The following is a 24,236-nucleotide window of genomic DNA, read 5'->3' on the forward strand; positions in this document are numbered from 1 at the left end:
GACAAGCTCAGCATGTATGAGCTGATTTTACTAATCTAACTCTCAGAGAGGAGTTAATCCTTAGGCTGTCTCACTTTAAAATAATAACATTGAGAAACCACACGTTATCTCATGAAACCTCAGTGATCCTGTTGGCAATGGCAACATAGCATCAGAAGACTTCATTGTCTTTCTTTTAACCAAGTACCAAGTATTTATATTTACAATGATAAGTACTGAGAATACAAATAAATACTCAAAACACAAATAAGAAGAGTAAACACAGTCCCTGCCTCCTAATATTTACTGTCTAGTAAATGGTGTGTACATTAATATGTAAAAGGGAAATTCAACTCTACATGAGAAAGTCCACAATAGAAATTCTCACCACAGAGAGTTAGGGGGACCCCAAAGAGAGGCATATGTGAGAGAAGAAACTGGGGTTCAGTAAGTAGCTCTCTTTCCTGTGGCCAGTGCTGTGATGTAGCAGGGAAAGCTACCACCTGCCATGCCGGCATTCTATACGGATGTTCCGGCTGCTCCACCAATCCAGCTCTGCGCTATGGCCTGGGAAAGCAGTAGAAGATGACCCAAGTCTTTGGATCCCTGCACCCACGTGGGAAGACCCAGAAGAGGCTCCTGGCTCCTGGCTTCAGATCAGCACAACTCTGGCCTTTGTGGCCAATTGGGGAGCGAACCAGCAGATGGAAGACCTCTCTCTCTTTCTCTCTCTCTCTCTCTCTTTCTCTGTGCCTCTCCTTCTCTCTCTGTGTAACTCTGACTTTTAAATAAATAAATAAATCTTATATTTAAAAAAACCTCTCTTTCCTGTACTTAACAATGAAATCTGGTTTGGGATAGCCTTAGTTTTATAACAGCCATGTTTCTTATCTTCAACATAAATCTGCATCAGGGATATTTCTGAATATAGTCCATTCTTTAGAATGCTTATCAAGTGAACCCTGTGTGTAACTTTAAAGTAAATAGGTCTAGAAATTGATTATGTATAAAATGTTAGAGCACAGAATAGTGAATACAAATTATTATCTATTAGACAAATTATGTAATACATAACAACAAAAAAGCGTGCTTTGTCTCCAGCCATTGCAGACAATTGGGGAGTGAACCATCGGATGAAAGACCTCTCTCTCTCTCTCTCAGCCTCTCCTCTCTCTGTGTAACTCTGACTTTCAAATATATAAATAAATCTTTTTTTTAAAGAGTGCTTTGTGCTTTTAAGAGTCTTGTGCTTTGTAAGTAACATGAAATTAACTGAATGTTGGCCAGTGCCGTGGCTCACTAGGCTAATCCTCCGCCTTGCGGCGACGGCACACTGGGTTCTAGTCCCAGTCCGGGCGCCGGATTCTGTCCTGGTTGCCCCTCTTCCAGGCCAGCTCTCTGCTGTGGCCAGGGAGTGCAGTGGAGGATGGCCCAAGTGCTTGGGCCCTGCACCCCATGGGAGACCAGGAGAAGAACCTGGCTCCTGTCTTCAGATCAGCGTGGTGTGCTGGCCGCAGCGCGCAGGCCACAGCGGCCATTGGAGGGTGAACCAACAGCAAAGGAAGACCTTTCTCTCTGTCTCTCTCACTGTTCACTCTGCCTGTCAAAAAAAAAAAAAAATTAACTGAATGTATTGCTGTTAAAAGAGATGTACTCTTATATGCTTTCTTTCCAACAGGCAAATAGGTCAGTTATACACGCACTTGAATTTTAACACATCTAATGTCCGGCTAAAGAGTTAGAGTCTATTAATAGCGTCACATAGCAATTTAATCAAAGTATGTTGTCCCAGTTTACTCAAACAAAAGGAAGAATTGCTGAGACTTTTTTGTGGTTAACTTGAGCACCTATCCTGTACTCCCATCCACAAAATAAAACAAAATATATATTTTAATCAAATAGCTTTAAGTAAAAGGTGTTCAAATACACAAAGCCAACTCCTCTGACACCAAGAACATAAAAAGCATAGAAGATATCTGGGCATCATATGATATTTCAATTGACTTTTTTCAAGCAAGGTCAGTAGTATGTGAATCTCTGAGGTTCGAAGGCTATTCTAGGTAGCTGACCTGGAGTCTCTCGCACATGCCTGTGCATTTAGCATGCCAATAAAATCCAAAAGTGATGAGCAAAAGGAATGACTAAGAAAGAACAAAAGGTATCAAGAAGAGTTCAAGGCAAATAGAAAATTAAGGTATGGAAAAGGGAAAGTAATGGGGAAGAAAATTGTGATAATCCTAGAAAAAAGAGAAGCACATTATGCCTTTAAGTTTTATTATTTTCTTGCAACAGAGGGAAGGAAAGAGTGTGTCTCATTTGTATTAGCCTAGTTACTTAAGCTATTTTACTTCTAATGGCAAGAAAATAGGTATCTCTATCTTCCTTTTAAAAAGTTAAAGCTTTTGTTAGGTGTTATAGTTTTTTGTTTTGTTTTGTTTTTTGACAGGCAGAGTGTACAGTGAGAGAGAGAGAGAGAGAGAGAGAGATAAAGGTCTTCCTTTGCCGTTGGTTCACCCTCCAATGGCCGCCGAGGCCCGTGCGCTGCAGCTGGCGCACCATGCTGATCCGATGGCAGGAGCCAGGTGCTTCTCCTGGTCTCCCATGTGGGTGCAGGGCCCAAGCACTTGGGCCATCCTCCACTGCACTCCCTGGCCACAGCAGAGAGCTGGCCTGGAAGAGGGGCAACCGGCACAGAATCCGGCGCCCCGACCGGGACTAGAACCCGGTGTGCTGGCACCGCAAGGCCTAGTGAGCCATGGCGCTGGCAGGTGTTATAGTTTGTGATTTCCAGTGATTTAAGAAGAGAATCCACTAAATTAAACTTTGCCCAGATTATAACCCTGAATAAAACTCTTTGCTATAGCTAAGGAAAATGAAGGACACTGGCTAAAATGGCTACAGAAACAAAACTATAAAGATATTTTTGCCATTGGACATTGCAAAATAAATACACAATTGGAGAAAACACCAACTCTGATCCAATTATTTTAATGTAATATTTTTATAATGGTTTGAGAAATATAAAATAAAATCTGAGGGCAGGGCAAGGTGGAAGAGCTGAAAAAACATTCTTGGTGTTATCAAAGTTGTTTGATGCACAACTTTCCAAGCATCATTGTGTATAGCCATGGGCTGTCGGGGATAAGTATTAATCAATTAAATGAAGGCAGCAGGCAAAGTGAGTACCATTGTAAGCACTGTGAAGTGTTGGCCCTTAAAGGGATGGTTTTACACTGACTTTCTATATTACATCACATACCCTCCAGTAATGGTTGCCAGTAACAGAGGAACATTTTCTACTCCACAAGGCAGCACAAATCACCGGGGCAAGTAGAATTGGATTGCATCAGCAGTGCACAGGTACAAGGCAGTAGCCACCCACTCTTCCCTGTGCATTTGTATTAAATATTAATTGGGATTGCATCTATATTTTATTCAGGATCTCAAAATCCTATAGGAGCAGAACAATCACTTTGAGTTTGAAGACTGAACTATATTAAAATGGGATAAGTGCTCTTACTATGTATCTTTCAGAAGATGTAATATCACAGCCATAACTGAGACTTTGGATTCAGATCAGGTTATTGCAGTCTCTACTGACCAATTTGTGTGCAGTGCCCAAGAAAATCCCTTGTGCATCATACTGCAAAGTAAGTGTTAGTAACTATTATTATTATTATTATTATTACAAGGAAAGCCATTGTTATCATTAATATTGCATTACAAGATAATGAGGTAAACATTAAAACAATTAAGACATTTTATAGCTACAATAATCACCTATGTTTCATCCTATAAAACCATTGTTTTGAAATGGAGACAAAGGAAGAAACATATATAAGAAAAGGACCTAATTTTTCTATTTGAATCTTAGAATACTTGAAAAAAGATGTTATGGATTTGATTCATCTGAAGGAGTTCTTGGGGAGGAAAATGATACTTGAAAGGCCCTACCTACAATTCATGAGAAATTAGACATTAAAGGAGACTAAGCAAGATGCAGTGAGGTTAAGGTGATTAAGATGGAATCACTCAGCCGAATTCAGAAATGAGGTGTGGATTTCTACTGTCTCAGATACTGCACGAAGCCAATGTGCTCATATTGGGGCTAAGTCTGAACCTCACTCACCAATTAAATAATTGTTAGACCTTGAGAAGAGCACTGAATTTCCATGTGTCTCATTTCTCATGTTCACCAAAGGTGAGTAATGGTATCTCCCCACTTTTGTAATTGTAAGCATTAAGTGAAACAGTGCTTACAAAGTGTCTGACTCATCCTGGGGCTGAGAAATGTGAGTTCCTTCTCTTCTATCAACTTAGGGAAAGTATGTTTATGAACTCAAGAGACCTGGGAAGCCCTGACTTTAGACATCTATGGAATAGTGAATATTCACTTTTACTAAAATAGTCCCATATGTAATTTGTGGTGCAGTGGGTTAACGCCATGGCCTGAAGCGCCGGCATCCCATGTGGGCACCGATTCTATTTCCAGCTGTTCCTCTTCCAATCCAGCTCTGTGCTACAGCCTGGGAAAGCAGTAGAAGATGGCCCAAGTCCTTGGGTCCCTGCACCCACATGGGAGACCCAGAGGAAGCTTCTGGCTCCTACCTTCGGATCTGCACAGCTCTGGCCATTGCGGCCAATTGGGGAGTGAACCAGCGGATGGAAGACCTCTCTCTCTCTCTGTCTGTCTCTACCTCTCTCTGCAACTCTGTCTTCAAATAAATAAAATAAATCTTTAAATGATTTAAACATGACTTCTTGAGTAGAATCTTGGACTGTGCTTTGAGAGACTAGAAAGTGAAGATTCAAAAAAAAATCCTACACTCTCTTGAATTATAAACAATGACAATGATTTCTGTTTTGGAGACTCACCCTTGGCTTTAAAGAAAATCCTCTTTTTTTCTGCATTGGATGGGGCTATTAACAGTCAGATAAGGCTGGTCTTTTCCCTTGCCTTCACTTCTTCTGCAGGCCTTGATGCTGTGTAGAATTAATTTCATCCAACCTCCATTCTCAAGGTAACATTCAGATTCCTATGACTGGCTGATCCAAGAAAGGCAATCTGGCCTTGGTGTAAGGGCCTAAGGGATGACATATCTTTTTTCAATCTTTTGGGTTGCAAAAAAGGAAGAGCTCTCCTACATATTCTTGTCTGGTGTGTGGACATCACCAAGATGTTTCTGACTCTTAGTAGCTTTGTGAACTAAACTAACAGGGAATGACTCTTCTCTTGCTACTACAGTAGGAATGTATTGGAAACACAATTGGAAATATCAGACAGCATGTATCGATAACAACAAAATTAAATTAAGTTTCAACTGGAAAAGAATTTTATGAGGGGATCTTCAAAAGATTTATGGGAAATGTGTATTATGGAAAGAAAATTGTCTGTATTTCAATTACTTCCATCACCAAAATAAACTTATCTAAAAATTCCATTTTCCATGAACTTTTTGAAACACCCTTGTATGTGCGCAGCAGGATCATGTTGGAAGCTCCAGTGAGAGAGGTGCACAGAACTTGGTGCTGCAGTGTCCTGCAGTATTTGTAATTCAATAGGTGCAGCTTACAAAGACTGGGGCTGGGATTTCAATGCTATTTAAGGGGCGATGGAGTGCTAGAAACCTGACTTCCTCTTCCATGAGAAACTCTAACTACAGGCCCAAAGAATTGAGACACTTTCCTTACTTCAAGGCTTTTACTGATGGAATAAAGCCATCCCTGGCTAATCAAGAACCTAAGCTTATACCATACAAGAATTGCTTGTGTGAATGTTATATACAACCAAGTTGCAAGATTAGAATAAATATCAATTTGGGACTGGTGAACTCCCATGCTCCCTTTTGCTGTGGCTATATGGACACAGTCCATGGCCCAAGACACTAAACACTGGTGAAATTCAGAGAGCAAAATTCCTTCAGAGAAGTTGCAGTCACCAAGAGGGAGCAGCAGAAAGAGACAGGGGAGGAGGAGGAGGTGGCTAATCAGATGAGATGGAAATGCAGCAGAAATAGGACCATGGAGATCATAGAAGAATATGAAAGAAAATGATAACAGACATATTTCAAATGAATGAACTCGAGAATAAAGAAGAAAATTCAAGCCATGACTAATAAAAAAGGTACAAAGAGGGAGAAAAGGGGACAAGCAGATGTGTATAAACCAAATTGAACCTCTAAAGTGAAAGCTTACTAGATCCAGCTGAAAAATAATGTGAACTGAAACATACAATAGGAGAAATCATAGAAATCAAGTCAAAGACACACAATGTTTTAGAGTCAGGGAGAGTAGAAGGAGAAGCCCAAAATACCCAGCAGGAATTTTAGAACAAAGCAATAATGTTTAAAGACATAATGACAAAAGACATTCCAAAATTGAAGAATTGAAAAATTTTCCATATCTACCAGACAGGACAATCTGAGCCGAATAAGTGGAAACAGATTTGCACCTATGCCCATCATTATTAAACTTTGTGTATCAGAGACAAAGTGAAAATCTCAATGTCTCTGACGGCAGATTTTTCATCAGCAGCTGGCTGCCTTCCCAGTTTTTTCGTAGCTCATTAAATGGTAGCACCATTGCCCATTGTTCAGAGCCAAAACCTCTGAGTCATGTTTCACTCTTCTAGGTCCCTAACATCCGTATCCAGTCATCAGACTAGGTCTGTTTATCTTCTGAATGTCTCTGGAATCTGAAAACTCTGCCCACCTTCCAGGCCCGCCCTCTAATAACACAAGAGCTTATCCTATCTCATCTAAAGAACTGAAATAGCCTCCAAATCATCTTCCCCTACCCTGATCCTGACAGTGACATCTCTTCATATCCCCATCTCATTCAGAGCCAAATCCAAACTTTTCCACAGCCCACCAAGTTCTCCAGGATCTCTCACTTCCTCCCAATTATTCTCCTGGGTTGCCAGCTCCCTGGCTCCAAACTGGAAATAATCTAAAAAGAAAGAAAAAAAATTGGTATAAAGTGACTGAAATTCAGTAAGGCAAAGCAAATAAAATTGTATTACATAAGGTCAAATGTAATAATGTTCATAACATCAGAAGACTTAATTGAAGTGACTAGGACTTTATTGATAGATAGCATTTAACAGATACAGCCAGGGAAAGGAAACTATTTCCAAATGGAAGAATTGCTTGTGGAATCAAGGGGGTTTACAGCACTTTGAGAGGACTAGGAAGCCATCCAAGCCAGTGGAAATATAGACTGTACATGGTATTGGTAGACTAAAGGTGAATGTAGAGAGTTTTAGAAGCCAGGTTGATGAAAATAGAACTTAACAGGCAGGTGATGGGATATGCAGGAGGTCTTAGGGGGAGAATCGTACCAGTATAGATCATACTTTGGAAAAGTTTAATTTCCTGGGGATCCTATGCGCTCAGAAGAGGGCCCCTAGAGTTCTTGAAACCCAGACGGATGAGTCTTGGATGACTAGTGTGGTGCTGGGAGAGGCTGCAATAGCAGGAACGCAGTCTCATCTGGCCACAGAGAGGTGAGCAATGGCATTGTCATATAGAGATTGTGGGCAGAAGGATTGATCACCAGCACACTCTCCCAGAGAGAGGCAGAAGGAGAGAGCGAAGAAACATAGCTTTCCATGCTCTTTTGTCTAACACGCACCCCTACATTCTGATAAAGATGAAACCATGCTATGCATTTCTACTCACACCTCTGTGCCAAGAGAAAAGAAATGCAGAGTCCTGTGAGATTTTACTAATTTTGAACCATTAGAAAAGTGACCTTTTAAGAACGCATAGCTTAAAGGTGAATATCCCCTGCTTTCCATCACTGAGAATAAAGAAATCTCTGTTTTCACCACTGAATGGAAGGTGGCTAAATGAGATGAATATTGTTCTGAGTTACTGAACTATGCAGGATATGCTGAGTAATGTATTTACATTCAATTTGCACAACTCCTTAATTAGTTCTAAATATCAAGTTTATCCTCACTGACATCTAAGTTTTAATATTATCTGATTCAAGCCAAGTAAGTGGTTTTGAATTTGCTTTGCAAATGGTATGTTCTTTTGGATTGCTTATATAGCAATATCTTGATCTCAGTTGCTACATGATCTATCTTAAGACTTCCAACCATTAGAATAGTTAATTCTATTTAACCACAGAAGTAGAATCTAAGTTTCTAAACAGATCTGTACAGAACATGATTCAGAAGATTATATTTATCTGCTTTGGAAATTTTTTCTAAATTTCATTTCTGTTATAAAGATATATCAAATAAATATTTATAATTTAGCTTCCTCTGAAAATAAACACATGCAAACTACTGCAAAGGGATTAAAAATAAAAAGCAAAATTCACGAAGATGAGATAAAGAGCAGATGCATCCATTGTGCCCATAGCTGTTGTGTATGACAGAGGCTGGGATGAGGGCCAGGGAGACAGAAAATCCAGCTTTGTGCTCTGCCCTCACCACAGGACACTCGTGTCCTTCTAATTCATACAGTGATAACTGGCCTAGCACACCCAAGGAGGCCGCAATGAAAGCTGGCAGCAGGAAATTCAAATCACCAGCAGAATTTGTATTTCGACAAGCACAGGCTCAGCAGCAGTAGGGGCACCAGGGATACAATGCAGTCTGGCAAGCTGGAATCTTTCCCACACCACTCCCCCGGGGAATTTTGTCTCTGCATCTCCAAAAGTCTGGAGGTTTGGGCCCCTGCTCATGTGAAAAATGAGGCTTGGAGAGGGAGAGAGAGGGAAGTACCATTATCACCTTAGAACTATACCTACGAAGCATTTGAAATCTGTTCTGTTTATATTAATACAATTTTTTAAAAGAGAATCATCTCTGTCCTGGAGATCCCAGAAAGAATTCAGAAGTCACATCACTGAACCTGGGAGATAAAGTGGCCGTCAACATTCAAACACAATGCGGAACCATCACCAGCCTTTCTCCTTCAGTTGACTGACAGAATTCTGGAACTCCGCGACGATCCTGAGCAATCCTATGGCCTAAACTCGTTGACCTCAGGAGTTCTTGAAAAACAGCCCACTCACTTAAACCTCAAGGGAAACTGAAATGCTACAAAGATTGCAATTCACTTTTGTCTTCCTCTCTTCTCAATGAGCAAAGTAATACATTTTAACTGACATTGAAGAGAAAGATGCCTTTTATGTGGAATGAAGTAATAAACACTCAAAAAGGGGGCAAAAGCAAGTTGAATGAGACAGAGATCATGTGATGCTAGAAAATGCTGATATGACAGGATGTGGGGAGAGAGAGATGTTTCCTAAAATGTCTCAAGTTAGTTCAGCAAAATAGAGAAATAAGAATTTTGGAGAATTTAAAATATAATTCAATTCAAATGTTAATAGAAGATGGATAGTTGAAAACAAAATTAGTTTAGGCAGTCCAACACCCAATGGGTTCCTCATATCCTCTTTCTATTTTGGTATCTCATTTACTGCTAATATGAAGCATATGTATTCTCTCTTGAGAAATCCTTCATTCAATTTATTTTATTTGTTTAAAAACCGGAGAAGTGTCCAGGGGAGAGGTCTCCCATCCACTGGTTCACTCCACAAATGCCCACAGTAGGGAGACTAAGCTAGGTTGAAGGCAATCCAGGTTTCCCATGTCGGTGTCAACGACCTAACTCCCAACTACTTGAGCCATCACCTGCTGCCTGCCAGGGTGTGCGTTGTCAGGAAGCAGCAATGGAGAGCAAAGCCAAGGCTTGAACCCAGGCACTCAGATGTGGGATGTGGGCCTCTCATGTGAATCTTTACTGCTCTGCCATATTCCCACCGCTTGAGAAATTCTTAAAGAGATAATGTTGTTTGGATAGCTGTAAACAAAATTTGAAGACCATCAGTCTAATGAGCTGCTCTTTATAACTGAAAGCTTCGCCTCTATATGCAAACTAAAGAATTATACGGGCATCACACCCACTTACAGAAACAAAATCATCCACTCTGCAAACCTTCATCTAACCACATCTGTGAAGCTCTTGCCTCTGTATTCAGATTATGTCCCATCAGTGTGCCATGACTCACTGCCATGTCACCACCCATGAGATTGCATTTGTTGGCACATAGAGAACATTCACTAAAATTGTATTGAATAAATATTAAATGCATTGCATAAACATTTATCTAGTAAAATGTTATGCTTTACCTGATATATAGAGAAATTATAGGTGACTCAACATCAGCAGCTAAAATTCAGTTGTAAAACTGGACACATGATCAAAGGTTCTCACATATTTACTCTGAATCTGGTCTAATTAGACAATGAAAAGCTTATTAAATACCGCCGGTGCCGCGGCTCACTAGGCTAATCCTCCACCTTGCGGTGCTGGCACACCGGGTTCTAGTCCCGGTCAGGGCGCCGGATTCTGTCCCGGTTGCCCTTCTTCCAGGCCAGCTCTCTGCTGTGGCCCAGGAGGGCAGTGGAGGATGGCCCAAGTGCTTGGGCCCTGCACCCCATGGGAGACCAGGAGAAGTATCTGGCTCCTGCCATCGGATCAGTGCGGTGCGCTGGCCGCAGCGCGGCGGCCGCGGCGGCCATTGGAGGGTGAACCAACGGCAAAGGAAGACCTTTCCCTCTCTCTCTCTCTCTCTCTCTCACTGTCCACTCTGCCTGTCAAAAATAAAAAAATAAAAAAAATTTAAAAAAAGCTTATTAAATATCAAATAAGACAACACCAACTGTAGAGACAATACCTGTGGAAGCTATCTTCTCACCAAATCACTACTGGTGTACCAGACGCTGTGTCTACCAGCTGGAATACGTGGTTCCTGGAAATAGGGTCAAAGTAGGAGTGACCCCTTGTAATGTCACTCCCAGTGCCACACTTGCATCTCTGAAATCTTGGGCTTATGAAGTGAAACGCTAATTCCATGGGAAATGCTTCTACCAGGAAGGGGGTAAGGATTGCCCTGAGTCTAAACCTCTAGCTGGTGGACAGGTAGCCCCCCCATCCCCTAAAAATCAACATATTGTCAGAGATGATCAACTTTGACTTGAATTACCCTTAAGGAATTGACTAATATGCAATAGAGCCAGGAATGAGTACATCTATATACATGAAGACTTTATTTTATTGTATGTTTACTATAAGTGGCTAATTATGGCATTCTTAACCCAAGAAGAATAAAGCAATCAGAGGCTCCAGCTGCTTAGCTGGGTAATAACAGGTTGCCCTCTTGGCAAGCCTTCCAGATGCAAGAAAGTACTGAAAGCATGGTAGATGGAGGTGATGAAGATTAACTATGGTATTGGGACCATTTACAGCCCAGAGGCTTGTAGCTGGTACATGGATTGATTCTTTTGGAAAGTTTATACCAGTCTCCAACTTGAAGACTCTGAGAGCCTGGACTTGATGTAGACAGTGAGAAGCTTGTGAAGGCCCTGGTAGTGTACTGTGCCCAATCAGACACCTCTCACCGGTTACACCACACTCCCTCAGCCCAGTGTTTACGCCAGCAGCTACTGAATAAGCAAACACAAGGAGTATAACTCTGTGCATCTGTGTCCAGCTGGGTTTTCCTCCCTTTCTGCCCAGGGATTTTCTACCACCATCACAGGGTTGTGTGCTAGACTTCCTCAGCTATCCCAACACAGAATACATAAATGAGAAAAGGCAAAGAATTAGACACTCTAAAGCAACTGGCATATAGCAGATGAGAGCTAGTTGACAAACAGTCCTTTGCTCCATGGGCAGGCAATTCCAAGATCCATAAACAGATCCATAAATGGTCTGTGGTATGATTGATGGCCAGTTGTCCACGTTTGTGATCCATGTGCTCAGCAATACATTCCTGGGCTGGTTTTCCCTCCTCTCCTGTTCTACTTTCTACTCCTTCCTTCCAGCTCATTTGAGTCTCTGAGCAAAATGAACACCATGCAAGCCCTTGTCTCCAGGTATGTTTTCTGAGGGGGTAGTAGGTTAATTTATTAGGACATACTCATGGAAAACAACCCAGCATAAACAGCACTATTCTCCAAGAATTATAACTATTAAAAAAGGAAAGATATTCTCTTTGGAAGTAAACTCAAAGGGAGAGTCTATTACCTGATTTTTTCTCTATGAATGGTACCAGAGTTGATTTTTAGAAGAAAAAAAACCACTATATTTTGCAGGTATATTATGAACAGATAATGGGGTTCAGGGTATTATTTAGGATCATTTGATATTTCAGTAATATTTCTAACCTTTTTCCTAATACATTTTAATTTTAATACATATTATAGCCATTCTTTCTGATAGTATTATAAATGTTAAATTCTGGATGAACAATAGTGTTGAAAGAATTACAGGTAAACTAATCTAAATTACACAGAAACATTAAAAGAGAAACCCTATTATTGCAATAACTAAAAATACTACAAATTGAAAAGATTTTTTCACATATGCACTACTTACTTAATAAGATAGTGTCTATGTTTTTCCAGATGTCTAGATATGGAATTTTAAACTTTTAATTTATGTCATACACACCAACTCCAATTTATGACTGGAAACTAAATGGGAACAATTGGGCTGTACTTAAGTACTCTGTAGTGAAACAAGAGAATCATGACTAGAAGTAATAAGGTCTTTAGACAGTTTTGTCTTCCTCTAAATTGTGTATGGATTAAACATTTAGAAGATTGTTTCTATGTCAGTATTAAAAGAACAGAAAAAATACGGTTTCAGTTGTGAATGAGTAAAATGACAAAAGATGACAGATGTAAAATATAGGGGCCAGCACTGTGGCACAGCAGGTTAAGCTGTTGCTTGCAAGGCTGGCATCCATAGCACAGTGCTGGTTCAAGCCCAGGCTGCTTGGCTTCAGATACAGCTTCCTGCTAATGTGTCTGGGAAGGCAGTAGATGATGGCCCAAGTACTTGAGCCCATGCCATTCAAATGGAGACCAGGATTGTGTGTCTGGATCTTCAGCCTGGCATGAAGTGATGGCCATTTGGAGAGTGAACCAGCAGATGGAAGATCTCTCCTCTCTCTCTCTCCTCTCTCCCTCTTTCCCTCCCCTTCTCACTTTCTCACCCACTTTCTTTCAATTTCTTCTATCCCCCCAGTCTGCCTTTCAAAAAAACAAAAATAACAAATCTTTCAAAAATAGAAGTAAAATATAATCACATGTATTCAATATGATCTTTTGCACAATACAATTACACCTTGCTTTAAAAAACAACAACAACAATGGGAATACGATGCTAACCTGGATCTGATCTTGGCAGGCAGAATTCTGAAGGCACCAAGTGTCCTACAGCCTGGTGTGTATTTTCTTATAACGTCTCTTCACCCTGACAATAGGGGGCGCTCTGAACATACTGGAACTCACACCTGTGATCCTCAAGTTACATGACAAATGAATACAGCGCACACCTACGGAGAATATCCTGGGTTCTGGCACAGTCAGGTGAGTCTTTAGGAGACAATGCACCCTTTCTGAAGGAAGAAACACAAAGCATGAGAACAATTCTCATGCTGACCCCAAAGACGCTAATCTCCATGTAGAGAGAGGACCGGCCTCGAGTTAGAAACCTAAGGGCTGCCTCCATTTGCTGAGAACAGCACCCAGCCAATGGCTAGCAAAGAAGGGAGGCCCTCAACCTCTGCCAAAGACACAGAAGTGCCCGAAACTGGACTCTGAGCTCCACACTGAAAGCAGTTCCCAGCTCACTGTTCTGTGAGCCCCTAACACAATCCAGCTACTCCATGACCAGACTCCTGAGCAGAAGTATGAAATCGTAAATGGGTATTGTTTTAAGCCACTAAGTTCCTGGTAAATTGTTACATGGTCATAGAAAACTAATACAAAGATAAACTGGAACACAATATTTGGGCCTTTTATTCCAGCTCAAGTTTAGCTCCATAGGCTCTGAGGATAATAAATAAATAAATACGACTATCTTCAGAGTCTGGAAAAAATTCAACTTTTATTTTCAGAGTCCTGTCTGTATGAATTTAAAACTCACACTCTAAAATTAATTCAAATGAATTGTTTTCTGAAAGTGGGAGACTAGATGAAAAATGTTGCACTATCCATTTGAACTTTTAATTTGAAATCAAGTACATGAAGTGATGTGAACTCATTTTCCTTATTTCAGAAATAATTTTTCTTGTGCGTGACTTTGATTTCAAAAATGTTGCAGTGATATTAGACTCTGGTGTAAGAATTCATTACTCATTATAATCAAGGGAGGAAAATGAGACTTCTAAGTAAATGAATTCAATTGGCTAAATGAATAATCCTAAATATATCCAAAAGTAAATAAGAAGTTAACATGTTTAGCACTTATCATATGCTCAAGGCTGTACTAATTGCTTTATGTAAGCTATATCCCTCATTGCTTGCAAAAATTCTGAAAAGCAGATATTTTAGACATTACAGACCTTAAAACTCAAGGATTTGAGTAATTTATGTTATGTAATATAGTTATTAAGGGCAAAGCCAAAATCCTAACCCTGGTCAATCGGACTCAGAAGTTCACCATCACACTTGGTTGGCTTAAATTCAACCCTTCTTCCCAAGGAGGTCAGCTCTCTCCTGGCTCCTATTCATCTTCATATTAGTTCTTTCACTTTTGAAATTAATTTGGTAATTCTAGTTTGCTTCATTTTAGAAATCCCTCTCCTGTTATTTCCGATTTTCCCATTCCACTCACATCCCCAAGTCTACCCTTTTCTTCTTGATATTCAGCAGCTGATCCTCCTACCTACCAGGATGGCATTTAATGGGTGAGCCCCCTCAACCACCTCCACTGACTGTCTAAAAATTATTCATATGATTACAAGACAAGCCCCTTGGAGGAAGTGAAAGATGCTACGAGGATATCAAAGGAAAATATTTCTATTTTTATCTCTTTGTATCTCTTTGTTTTCCTGAGCCAATCAATGTTAGTGTTTTTCAGTCTTGCATGTTCTGCTCCTGCATGATGCCTCTTAATAACAATAAAAAATACATTCCCATGACTGTATACATTTAGTTATTTTTATTTCATCAAATAGAGCCACAACAGTAGAATCAAATTAGAAAGAGTAGAATGCCATTACAAACTATTATAATCTATTTTTGACTTGAGACCTTTCTCAAAATTCTGAAAATATAAAAACACACACACTAGCACATCTATAAATAGTTTAAAAAGACAAGCATATAAGATGCTGAAGGATTTTAGGGCAATACCTACTTTTTCAGTCCTTACTGAACACACCTCATCTTTCTCCCTGCAACTTGCCCTCAACATCACTTCCCTGGTGGTCACCTGTGTAAACAACCTGAAACACCTATCCTTAAGTTTCACTGATTGTATAGGAGATAGTTGAGAATTGGCTCCGGCCATTGCAGCCATCTGGGGAGTGACCCGTGGTTGGAAGACTCTCTCTCTCTCGCTCTCTCTCTCTCTCTCTGCCTCTGTGTAATTCTGCCTTTCAAATTAATAAATAAATATTTTTTTAAAAAAGTTTGTGGAAATGGAACAAAAAGCTTGCAGCAAAACCTGTTTGAAGTCCATGTGTAGTTTTTCAGTATATGCATTTCCATGGGCTTTTTGAAGACTCCTCATCTATGGAAACAAGGCACCATTTCATCCATCAAAATTCGCTGTTCCGCTGAGATGTTTCATTCATATGATTAACCTTTGAATGTTGCAGCTGCCCCTTCTCTTTCCCTAACTTCCCCACCAGCACACACACACATTTTTTTTCTTTTACTTCCAGGAAATCTTTGGAATTCTTTTTTTTTCTCTTTTCTCATCATAAGTCTTACTCAAGTTTTAAATTTTACCAAAGCAACTTTACTCTTCCATTTCCAAACTATTTTTTGGATATGAAACATACTATTTACCCTTGATTTTTAGTTTCTTACTGTAAATTCCCATCCAGCCTTCAATTGCTGTCCTCATCATTGGACCTCCAGATGTAAGTAGATATTCTAGGGCTGCTTGGTTACCATTGCTTTTTGTATCTATGCATTGTGCTTTTCCATCTTGACTGTTCTAATTTCCTTTTCATTGTCCTCCTATTGGGCAAATATGTTTTCTAACAACATGTGTGTCTATAAATAATCTGCATTTCACTTTGGGTATAGATGCCAGCTTCAATAGACTTAGGACTTTGGAGTTGTCCTCCATTTCCTCACGGTCTAAAGATAAAATTTCAGCTTGATCTTCTCATTAGAAACACCTGGGGAGCTAAAAATACTGATCCTTAACTTCAGCCCCAGGGATTCTGACTTAATTCATTTAGGATGAAGCCCAATGTCAGCATTTTCTAAAGTTACCCAGCTGGTTCTGATGTGGATACAGTGTTGAGATCTCCTGAATATTGCTCTACTGTGATGCTATTCTGTTGTAGATGTTACTTGTGATAGTATTCTCCTGTGGATGTTACTCTGCTATGATGCTATTCTATTGTGCACATTCTATTCTATTGTGGTCCAATATGGGAGAAGAGAAGCCCAGTTCCACTTTGACAAGCCCACTTTCATAATGTACTCTTTTTTTTTTTTTCATGTGAAAGCTTTTAATATTTTATCTACATATTTGAAATTTGGCATTGTTTATGTTGCTTGGGGGTGAGATTTTTTTCTTATAATTCCTGACATGATCTTGGGTAAATCCTACTAATTGGGCTCCACTTTTTCTTTATGCTACTAATTCACCAATCAACAGCGAACATTTTTTCTTTCTATTGACATGGTGAACTTTTAAACTTGAAGGTGGTGTTATTGAAGTATAATCATTTTGGGCTATACTTGAGTATAGATCATACTTACTTAAAATGTTTTCTGGATTTTCACTAGTGCAAATGCAGCCCACTACCCTCTAATTTTTGCTTTTGGACAAAATTTATTAAACTACATGAGACAGTCAATATTTTATTATAAAATGTGCTTTGTGTTGGATGGTTTTACTAACGTAAGTGTTCTTGCCATGTTTAAGATAGTCTGGGCTAAGCAATGATGTTCATTAGGTCTGGTGTATTAAATACATCTTTGACTTAAGAATATTTTCAACTTACAATGGGATTTTCAGAATGTAGCCTTATTGTAAGTCTGCAAGTGTTTGTTTTATTAAATGATTTCTATTACTTACATGATCCTGTGTCCAGCAGGTGCACCATATTAGGAGTCTGGTTTAACAGATCCTCTCAATTCATTCTCTTTCACTTTGCCAAGGATCATTAGGTGGGTGGTAATTTTCTGTGTGCTTCTTATTGAAGCTAGAATCTAGCTGCTGGGGAACAGCAGAAATTTCCACAGGCGGTGGCCTCTGTCCAGGTAAGCTGACAGTGCAGCAACCATTTGGCTATCCTTCCCTTGGCAAAAAAAAAGTCTTTCTGTTCACTAGTGTCCATGAGCTCCAATCCCGAGAGACAGGAACACAGCCTACCTTTCAAGGTAACTTCACTCATGAATAGGAGCTTTCCATATACTCGTCCACACACAAAATGTCAAAACAACCAAGCAAACCTCACTATTTCTACTCTCTTTGTCTTCTCTTCTCACAAAACACAATGACATGAAGCTAACTAGAGGATTGGATGCCATTTTATATTCACTGTGGGTTCTCCTAACTATGGCTTTTTATTTTGTTCCAACTAAGGAGTAGAGATAGCCCTGCATCAGTTCTGTCTGAGAGCTGGGGGCTTTTTTGAGAAGTCAAGACTCCTCAGTCCCTACCCACCTTAAATAGCACTCTGAGCACTCTGGTATGTATTGTTCTCAAATGGATAGGAGGGATGGAGTTAAAATTGGAAACCACAAGATTCATCAAGTCAGTATATTAACAAGACTCTGCCTTCCATGTGCACAAGTTTTAAAAATTGGTACTTATATAGCCTTATTCTATATTAACTCTGTATCAAGGTTCTAAGTGAAGGGTCTGTTGGCTCCACAGGGCTTATTTACCAGTTTCTTGGAATGGCCACAGTAAGTCAGAGACCTCTGTGAATGTAAGGACTGTGCCACAGTTGCAGAACATAAATTCATATTGCATATCAATCTTCTTCCAGACAATCAGATACAATAGGTCTGTGGTGTGACTGGTACATTGATGGTGTTTTAAAAGCACCCCCATGCGGTTCTGATACATAGCCAGGATTGAGAATCACTGACGTAATTGGAAAAAGGTTCACATTAGAAGATCTTTCACAACTATTGCAAATAGTAATGTTTTTCAAAAGTGTGGTTTGAGAACAATAAGTACCAGAGCACTCAGAGTGCTATTTAAAACACAAGTCCCTGGGGCTTGTATTACCATACAGAATCAGAATTTTTGCATAGAGATCTCAAAATGATAATTTTTAACAAAAATGCTGAAATGATTACTACATGTACCACATTTTTGAGAACCTCAAGAAAAGATGTGATTGAGTATCTTGTAAGACCACAGACAAGGAAGGAAGTATGAATTTTTTTTTAGTTAAATGAAGAACTCTTACCCTGACTTAACTTTTCCTCAGGGCACGGTGATCAGACTTCCCTCTAATACATCCCTGAAATGGCATAGAGACGTGAGCAACTGCCACCTAATAGCCAACCTGGAAGTTCTGACCTTTAAAATAGAGAACTCCAGGGAAGGGGAAATCTGTACCCAAAGAACTGAAAAGAAAATAGAGGAGGGCAACAGAAGTGCAAAGTTGAGAGGCTCATGGAATGCATAGAATAAATGCAGTTGGAAAGGAGGGGTGCCTATTCCAGGGGTGCATCACTGAACTAAAGCATTAGAGATAAAGAGAAGACTTGGTGGTTTGTCTTAATTTTTACTAATGTAAAGAGAATAGATTTCACGTATTTCATAGATACAATCCTAAGAAGATAATCATACTTTCCACCTTCCCTCCTTCTCTCAATCTCCCTCTTTCCTTCCTTTCTTTTTTTAAAATTTTTTCAATAACATAATTTTAATTTACTTTCTAATCACAGGATTAATGCATCACAAGCCATAACAGTCAACAAGTAAAAAGTAGAAAGACACTCTTCCACAGGATTATAGATGAGGAGTAAAAAAAAAAAAATCATAAGATGTGAGTTTAATCCTTATATTTTTTGTCTTCTATATTAATTACCACATATCAGATAAAATATATGATATTTGTCTTTTGGAGTCTGGCTTATTTCACTAAGCATAGCGTATGAAATAAGTGGTAGATTGATTGGTTATCTCTGCTTTCTTCTCTCTTTGAGGAATCAATTAGCTTCTTTATAACTTTAATGAAACCTATTATGATATACAAGAAGAAACCATTTGAAAGCACTAGAACTTTTTCTGAAGCTAAAAAGCTAGAAAAAAATAAAAAGAAAAGGTGACACTAAGGCTTGAGGTTGGGAATAGGATAGGGAAAATTAATAGCCTATATTAATTTCCAAATCCTCACCTCAGCCAGAAAACCACACATACTGAACTCTGTATCCAAATACATCATGAATATTTATGCCACAATTGGCCCTTTTTTCTCCTGGGTTTGATGGATCCCTTCATGCTTCCAAGATTCTAATTTGTCTGGTTCCAGATCATTGTGGGAATTCTTCCAACTTTTCCCCATTCAATAAGATGCTGGCTGTGGGTTTGTCATAAATTGCCTTGATTGTATTGAGGAATGTTCCTTCTATACATAATTTGCTTAAGGTTTTCAACATGAAAGAATATTATAGTTCATCAAATGCTTTCTTTGCATCCATTGAGATAATCATATGGTTTTTGTTCTTCAGTTTGTTAACATGATATATCACATTTATTGATTTGTGAATGTTGAACCATCCCTGCATACCAGGAATAGATACCACTTGGTCCAGGTGAATGATCTTTCTGATATATTGTTGGATTCAGTTAGCCAGCATTTTGTTGAAGATTTTTGCTTCTATGTTCATCAGGGATATTGATCTATATTCTCTTACTCTGTTGTATCTTTCTTTGGTTTAGGAATTAGGGTGGTGCTGATTGTTTATGGACCTTGTCTCTACTATTGAGTACCAGTAATTTTTCCTTCATATTGTTTGCTGAACCCTTTACTTAGTATAGGGTTAATCTCATGAGCACAAAGTAAATTGAAAATAGATTCTTGTAAAAATTATGAGTGAGAATAGGAGAGGAAGGAGGAAGAAGTGTGAGAGCATGGGTGGAGGGGAAGGGTGGGAAGTATCATTATGTTCCTAATTCTGTATATAAGAAATACATGAAATTTTTATCCCTTAAATAAAATTTTAAAAAATTTAAAAATTTAAAAAGGTCCAATTTGACTGTTTCCATATCTATGAAGTTCATACAAAATCCCTTCCATAAATAAGAATTGATGTTTTTTTCTGCCTTATCTTTTTACTCTAGCCTAGTCTGTTTTCTACTGCTCTTAGTTTGTTGTATGATCACTTTGTGGACAAGAAACAGGTATTCATCATGAATGAATCTTGAATACTCATCAGAGGGCCTGGCACATATGATGCTGTCTCAATATATTATGATATTAGCTTAATTCATTGAGTCAGTTGCATTTAGATGAGTTGTTTCTTTAGTGTCAATTGACTTTGTACCCCTCTAACTTAGTCACTTACTCCTTACTAATTTGTGTTTTGAGAATGAAAGGAGAGGAAGAAAGAGACATGGGAAGAGAGGAAGTGAGTGTACTTACTCCAGAAGGAATTTATGCACAATCTTGCCTGCCCAGTGCTCATTCATGTACTAGACAACATAGGCCGTGATACAGCTAGGTAACAATCTGACTCCAAAACACCAGGATCTTCACAAACCTGATCAGTATTTCTGGCCCATGGTATACATCCAACATGGATTGTTGGAAGTTGTGCTCCACATATTAGTCAGGAATCTGGAAATCAGAGCAGCTCTGTCATCTTTTCCTACACTTATTTCAACACAGGTTTTAGCATTTTCCATAGAATAGAAAAATGATGTGGAAATTTTACATCTGATATTCACAGCCTTTACTCTAAAGTTGTGGATGTTACTTCCTCTCAAGATCTTCTGGGCAAAATTAACCACAGGCCCCAATCTAATTGTGTGGGAAGTTGGATAATTTTCCCATGTGTGTAGGAAGCAAAGAAGAACAGAGTGTGGTTAGCTCTGGTGATTTCTACCACACAAATATTTCCTAAGTTCCCATTATGTGCTGAATATTAGATCAAAAAGTAGAAAATTAACTCAAGTAAAACAGTTAGCTCCCTGCTTTCATGGAGTTCATGAAATGTTAAGAAGAATAGAGGTATTCCTTTTACAGGCGAGTACTTTTAAAAGTATATGGGAACAGAGCTGTGGCACAGCAGGTTAACGCCCTGGCCTGAAGCAGTGGCATCCCATATGGTCGCCCGTTTAAGTCCCAGCTGTTCCACTTCCGATCCAGCTCTCCACTATGGCCTGGGAAAGCAGTAGCAGATGGCCCAAGTTATTGGGCCCCTGCACCCACATGGGAGACCCAGAAGAAGCTCCTGGCTCCTGGCTTTGGATCAGCACAGCTCCGGCCATTGTGGCCAATTGGAGAGTGAACCAGAGGATGGAAGACCTCTCTCTCTCTCTCTCTCTCTCTCTCCCCTTTTCCTCTCCTCTCTCTGTGTAACTCTGGCTTTCAAATAAAGAAATAAATCTTTTTTTAAAAAAGAAAAGTGTATGAGACATAAATATTATGCAACATCAAGCTTTACATATGAATAGAAAGCACATCAGTATTATTTGCCACAGCACACTTAAGCACACATCCCGTTTTTCACACTATGTTGTGTTTTGGTCTCAGAGTGAATGGTCCTCACCATGTATGGCTTGAGTTACCATAGGAAAGCCTCTGAGCGCTGTGGTCTCCCAATTTGTACATCATCATCTCACAGTCCAGTGCTATCCAGGTAATGAGCTTGCATTCATCAGCGCTACCGCAGTTCATGAATCTGTAAAGTACAAAACACAGTGACAACAACTAGGACAAACAGACCAGTATACTATGCTAATAGCAATCCTGGGCTAGTCACTGGCAGCTGATAGGTTTTAGGAGGCAATATTTGCCAGGAAACATGTCTGGGGTTAAAGGGGAAACCACCTTGGGTGTTTTCAAGTAGGAAAGAAGAAGTTCTAGACTCACTGTTAATCTCCTCCTTTTCAGCTCTTTATTCAACAATTAGCCCAAGTAAAAATTGACTGGCTACAGCGGTGAGTGCTGCAAGGAAAAGTGTGTTCTGCTATGATGAGGGAGCAGACGTGTTGGAGCAGTCAGAGAAAGCTTGTAGGAAAGGGACATGTGTGACCAGAGCTCTGAAAGAAGAGCAATGTTTAGGTGACAGCGGGAACTCTCCAGACACAGGAAGTAGCATGTGTATTGGGAGGGAGCAGGCTTGTTTGAGGAACTGAAAGAAATCAGGGAGATGGGACTATGAGAAGACAGAAGGTGGAGTGATGGGATGATTCCAATGGAGTCTGAAGGGGCCAGATAGAGTAGGGATCTTTATCTCAGAAGCAAAGGGAAATATTGGAGTAGTTTCAATGGGGTTCTTTAGGATTGACGTGGCCAGAAAGTGTGGACATAAGAAAAAATGCTGGATCACCATGGCAACTGTCTTGGGAAAAAAAAAGGTGGTGGCTTGAGTGAGAAAAGTGCCCCGTTAGATTGCCTGACTTAAGAGATGATTAGAGGGAAAGTGACAAGAACTGGTAACAGATTGCATGTGTACAGATTGATTCATGATATCTCTGTGACTTGCCTAACCGGGTGATACCATTGCCTGCCATAGGAAGCAATGCAAGCAGAGCAGATCAGATCACTGCAGGAGAACCCTGAACACCAAAGGAGAGGATTCTTATCCTCTGCACTCATGGAAGCACGGTCCAGTGTTGGCCGGTGCTGTTCAGACAGCCCCTATGAGAAACAGATACTGAACTGCATTTTAAACCAAGAATATGTGAAAAGGAACTGAAGGTAAATTTTGAGAACAGTATCCAACCACTCCAACATGAGTGAGAGAAATTAAACAGCAAAAAGGTAACTGAGGCAGGTTTGCTGCATCGTTTGTATCACACCTCTTCAAGCAGGTAGGGGCTCCCAGAAAGAAGGAAATGGGAGTGGAAAGCTCAGAGAAGAGGAGGAAACAGAGACAGAGAGCAGCAGAGAGAACAGACCTGTTCGTTACGATTTACGCTATATAATAAGTTATTCACCATCAGAAGGAACAGATACATTTGTCTCACATAATTAGTTCCTTTAAAAATTCATCACAGGAGCAGGTATTTAGCCTGGCAGTTGAGGTACCTGAGTCTCATACCAGAGTGTGTGGGTTCAATTCCTGGTTCTGGTGCCTGATTTTAGCTGGGAGATTGCCATGATGTCTTGGAGACAACTCCCAGCTTTCCCCATTCCAGTCCTAGATGTACATTGTGGGCATCTGGGGGAGTTAACTTGTAGGTGGGATCTCCCTCTCTCTCTCTCTCTCTCTCTCTCTCTTCCCCACCCCTCTCTATCTCCTCATTTCAAATAAAGAAAGGAATATCACAAGCAAGAATGGAATAATATGCTTGAACACTTGCTAACACTTGCTGTACCTCAGCTCTAGTTCCTCAGTTGGCATTTGATAGTTGTAGGACTTGGGACAAGCATTTAATCAGTAATGTGCCCTATTTATTCACCTTTAAAATAGAATTTAAACCAACTGCTTGGCCCATGCTAAATAAAATGACGTTTGAAGATACTTTGAGAATTATAAAGCAGTTCTATATTCACACATTGTAATTATATGTCTTATATAATTACATAATAGTATATTATTGCTAGAAAATACAATCATTAATTCTCAGAATAGAAAGCCAAGGCCTGAGGAAGCTGGACTAATTAAGAAGATACAAGTCTCCAGTAAAAACAGAGAAGAGTAAATTCACAATGGGGGCTCTGTGTAAGGACAAGAAAGGTGAAGTCAACACTGTTTAGATTGTGCGAGCTTTTACTGGAAGCGCATGTGCAGGAAAACATGACATTCAAGCAAATGACAATAATCATGGAATCATCTTGCCAAGAATGAAACCATAGAGGAGGGGACTTCCAAGTGTTTCTTTCCTTCCCAGTTGTAGTCTTTTTTTTTTTTTTTTTTAAGGTGTAAGATCTGGGACTGCATTCTCTTTCCTGTAAATTGTACAGAACAAGTATGTGTCAAACCTGCTTTTCCTTGAGGTTTTAATCTCCTGGATATTCCCATGGAGTCTGCAGGAATCAAGACATCAACCACTGATGCTGGGGCCAGTTGGGGATGTGTCAGAACAGTGGGTCATGCATGTGCAATGGAAGTCTTCATG

The sequence above is a fragment of the Oryctolagus cuniculus genome, chromosome 16 (genome assembly GCF_051225735.1).
Source record: "Oryctolagus cuniculus isolate XC-2025 breed Fujian yellow rabbit chromosome 16, ASM5122573v1, whole genome shotgun sequence".
Lineage (NCBI taxonomy): Eukaryota > Metazoa > Chordata > Mammalia > Lagomorpha > Leporidae > Oryctolagus > Oryctolagus cuniculus.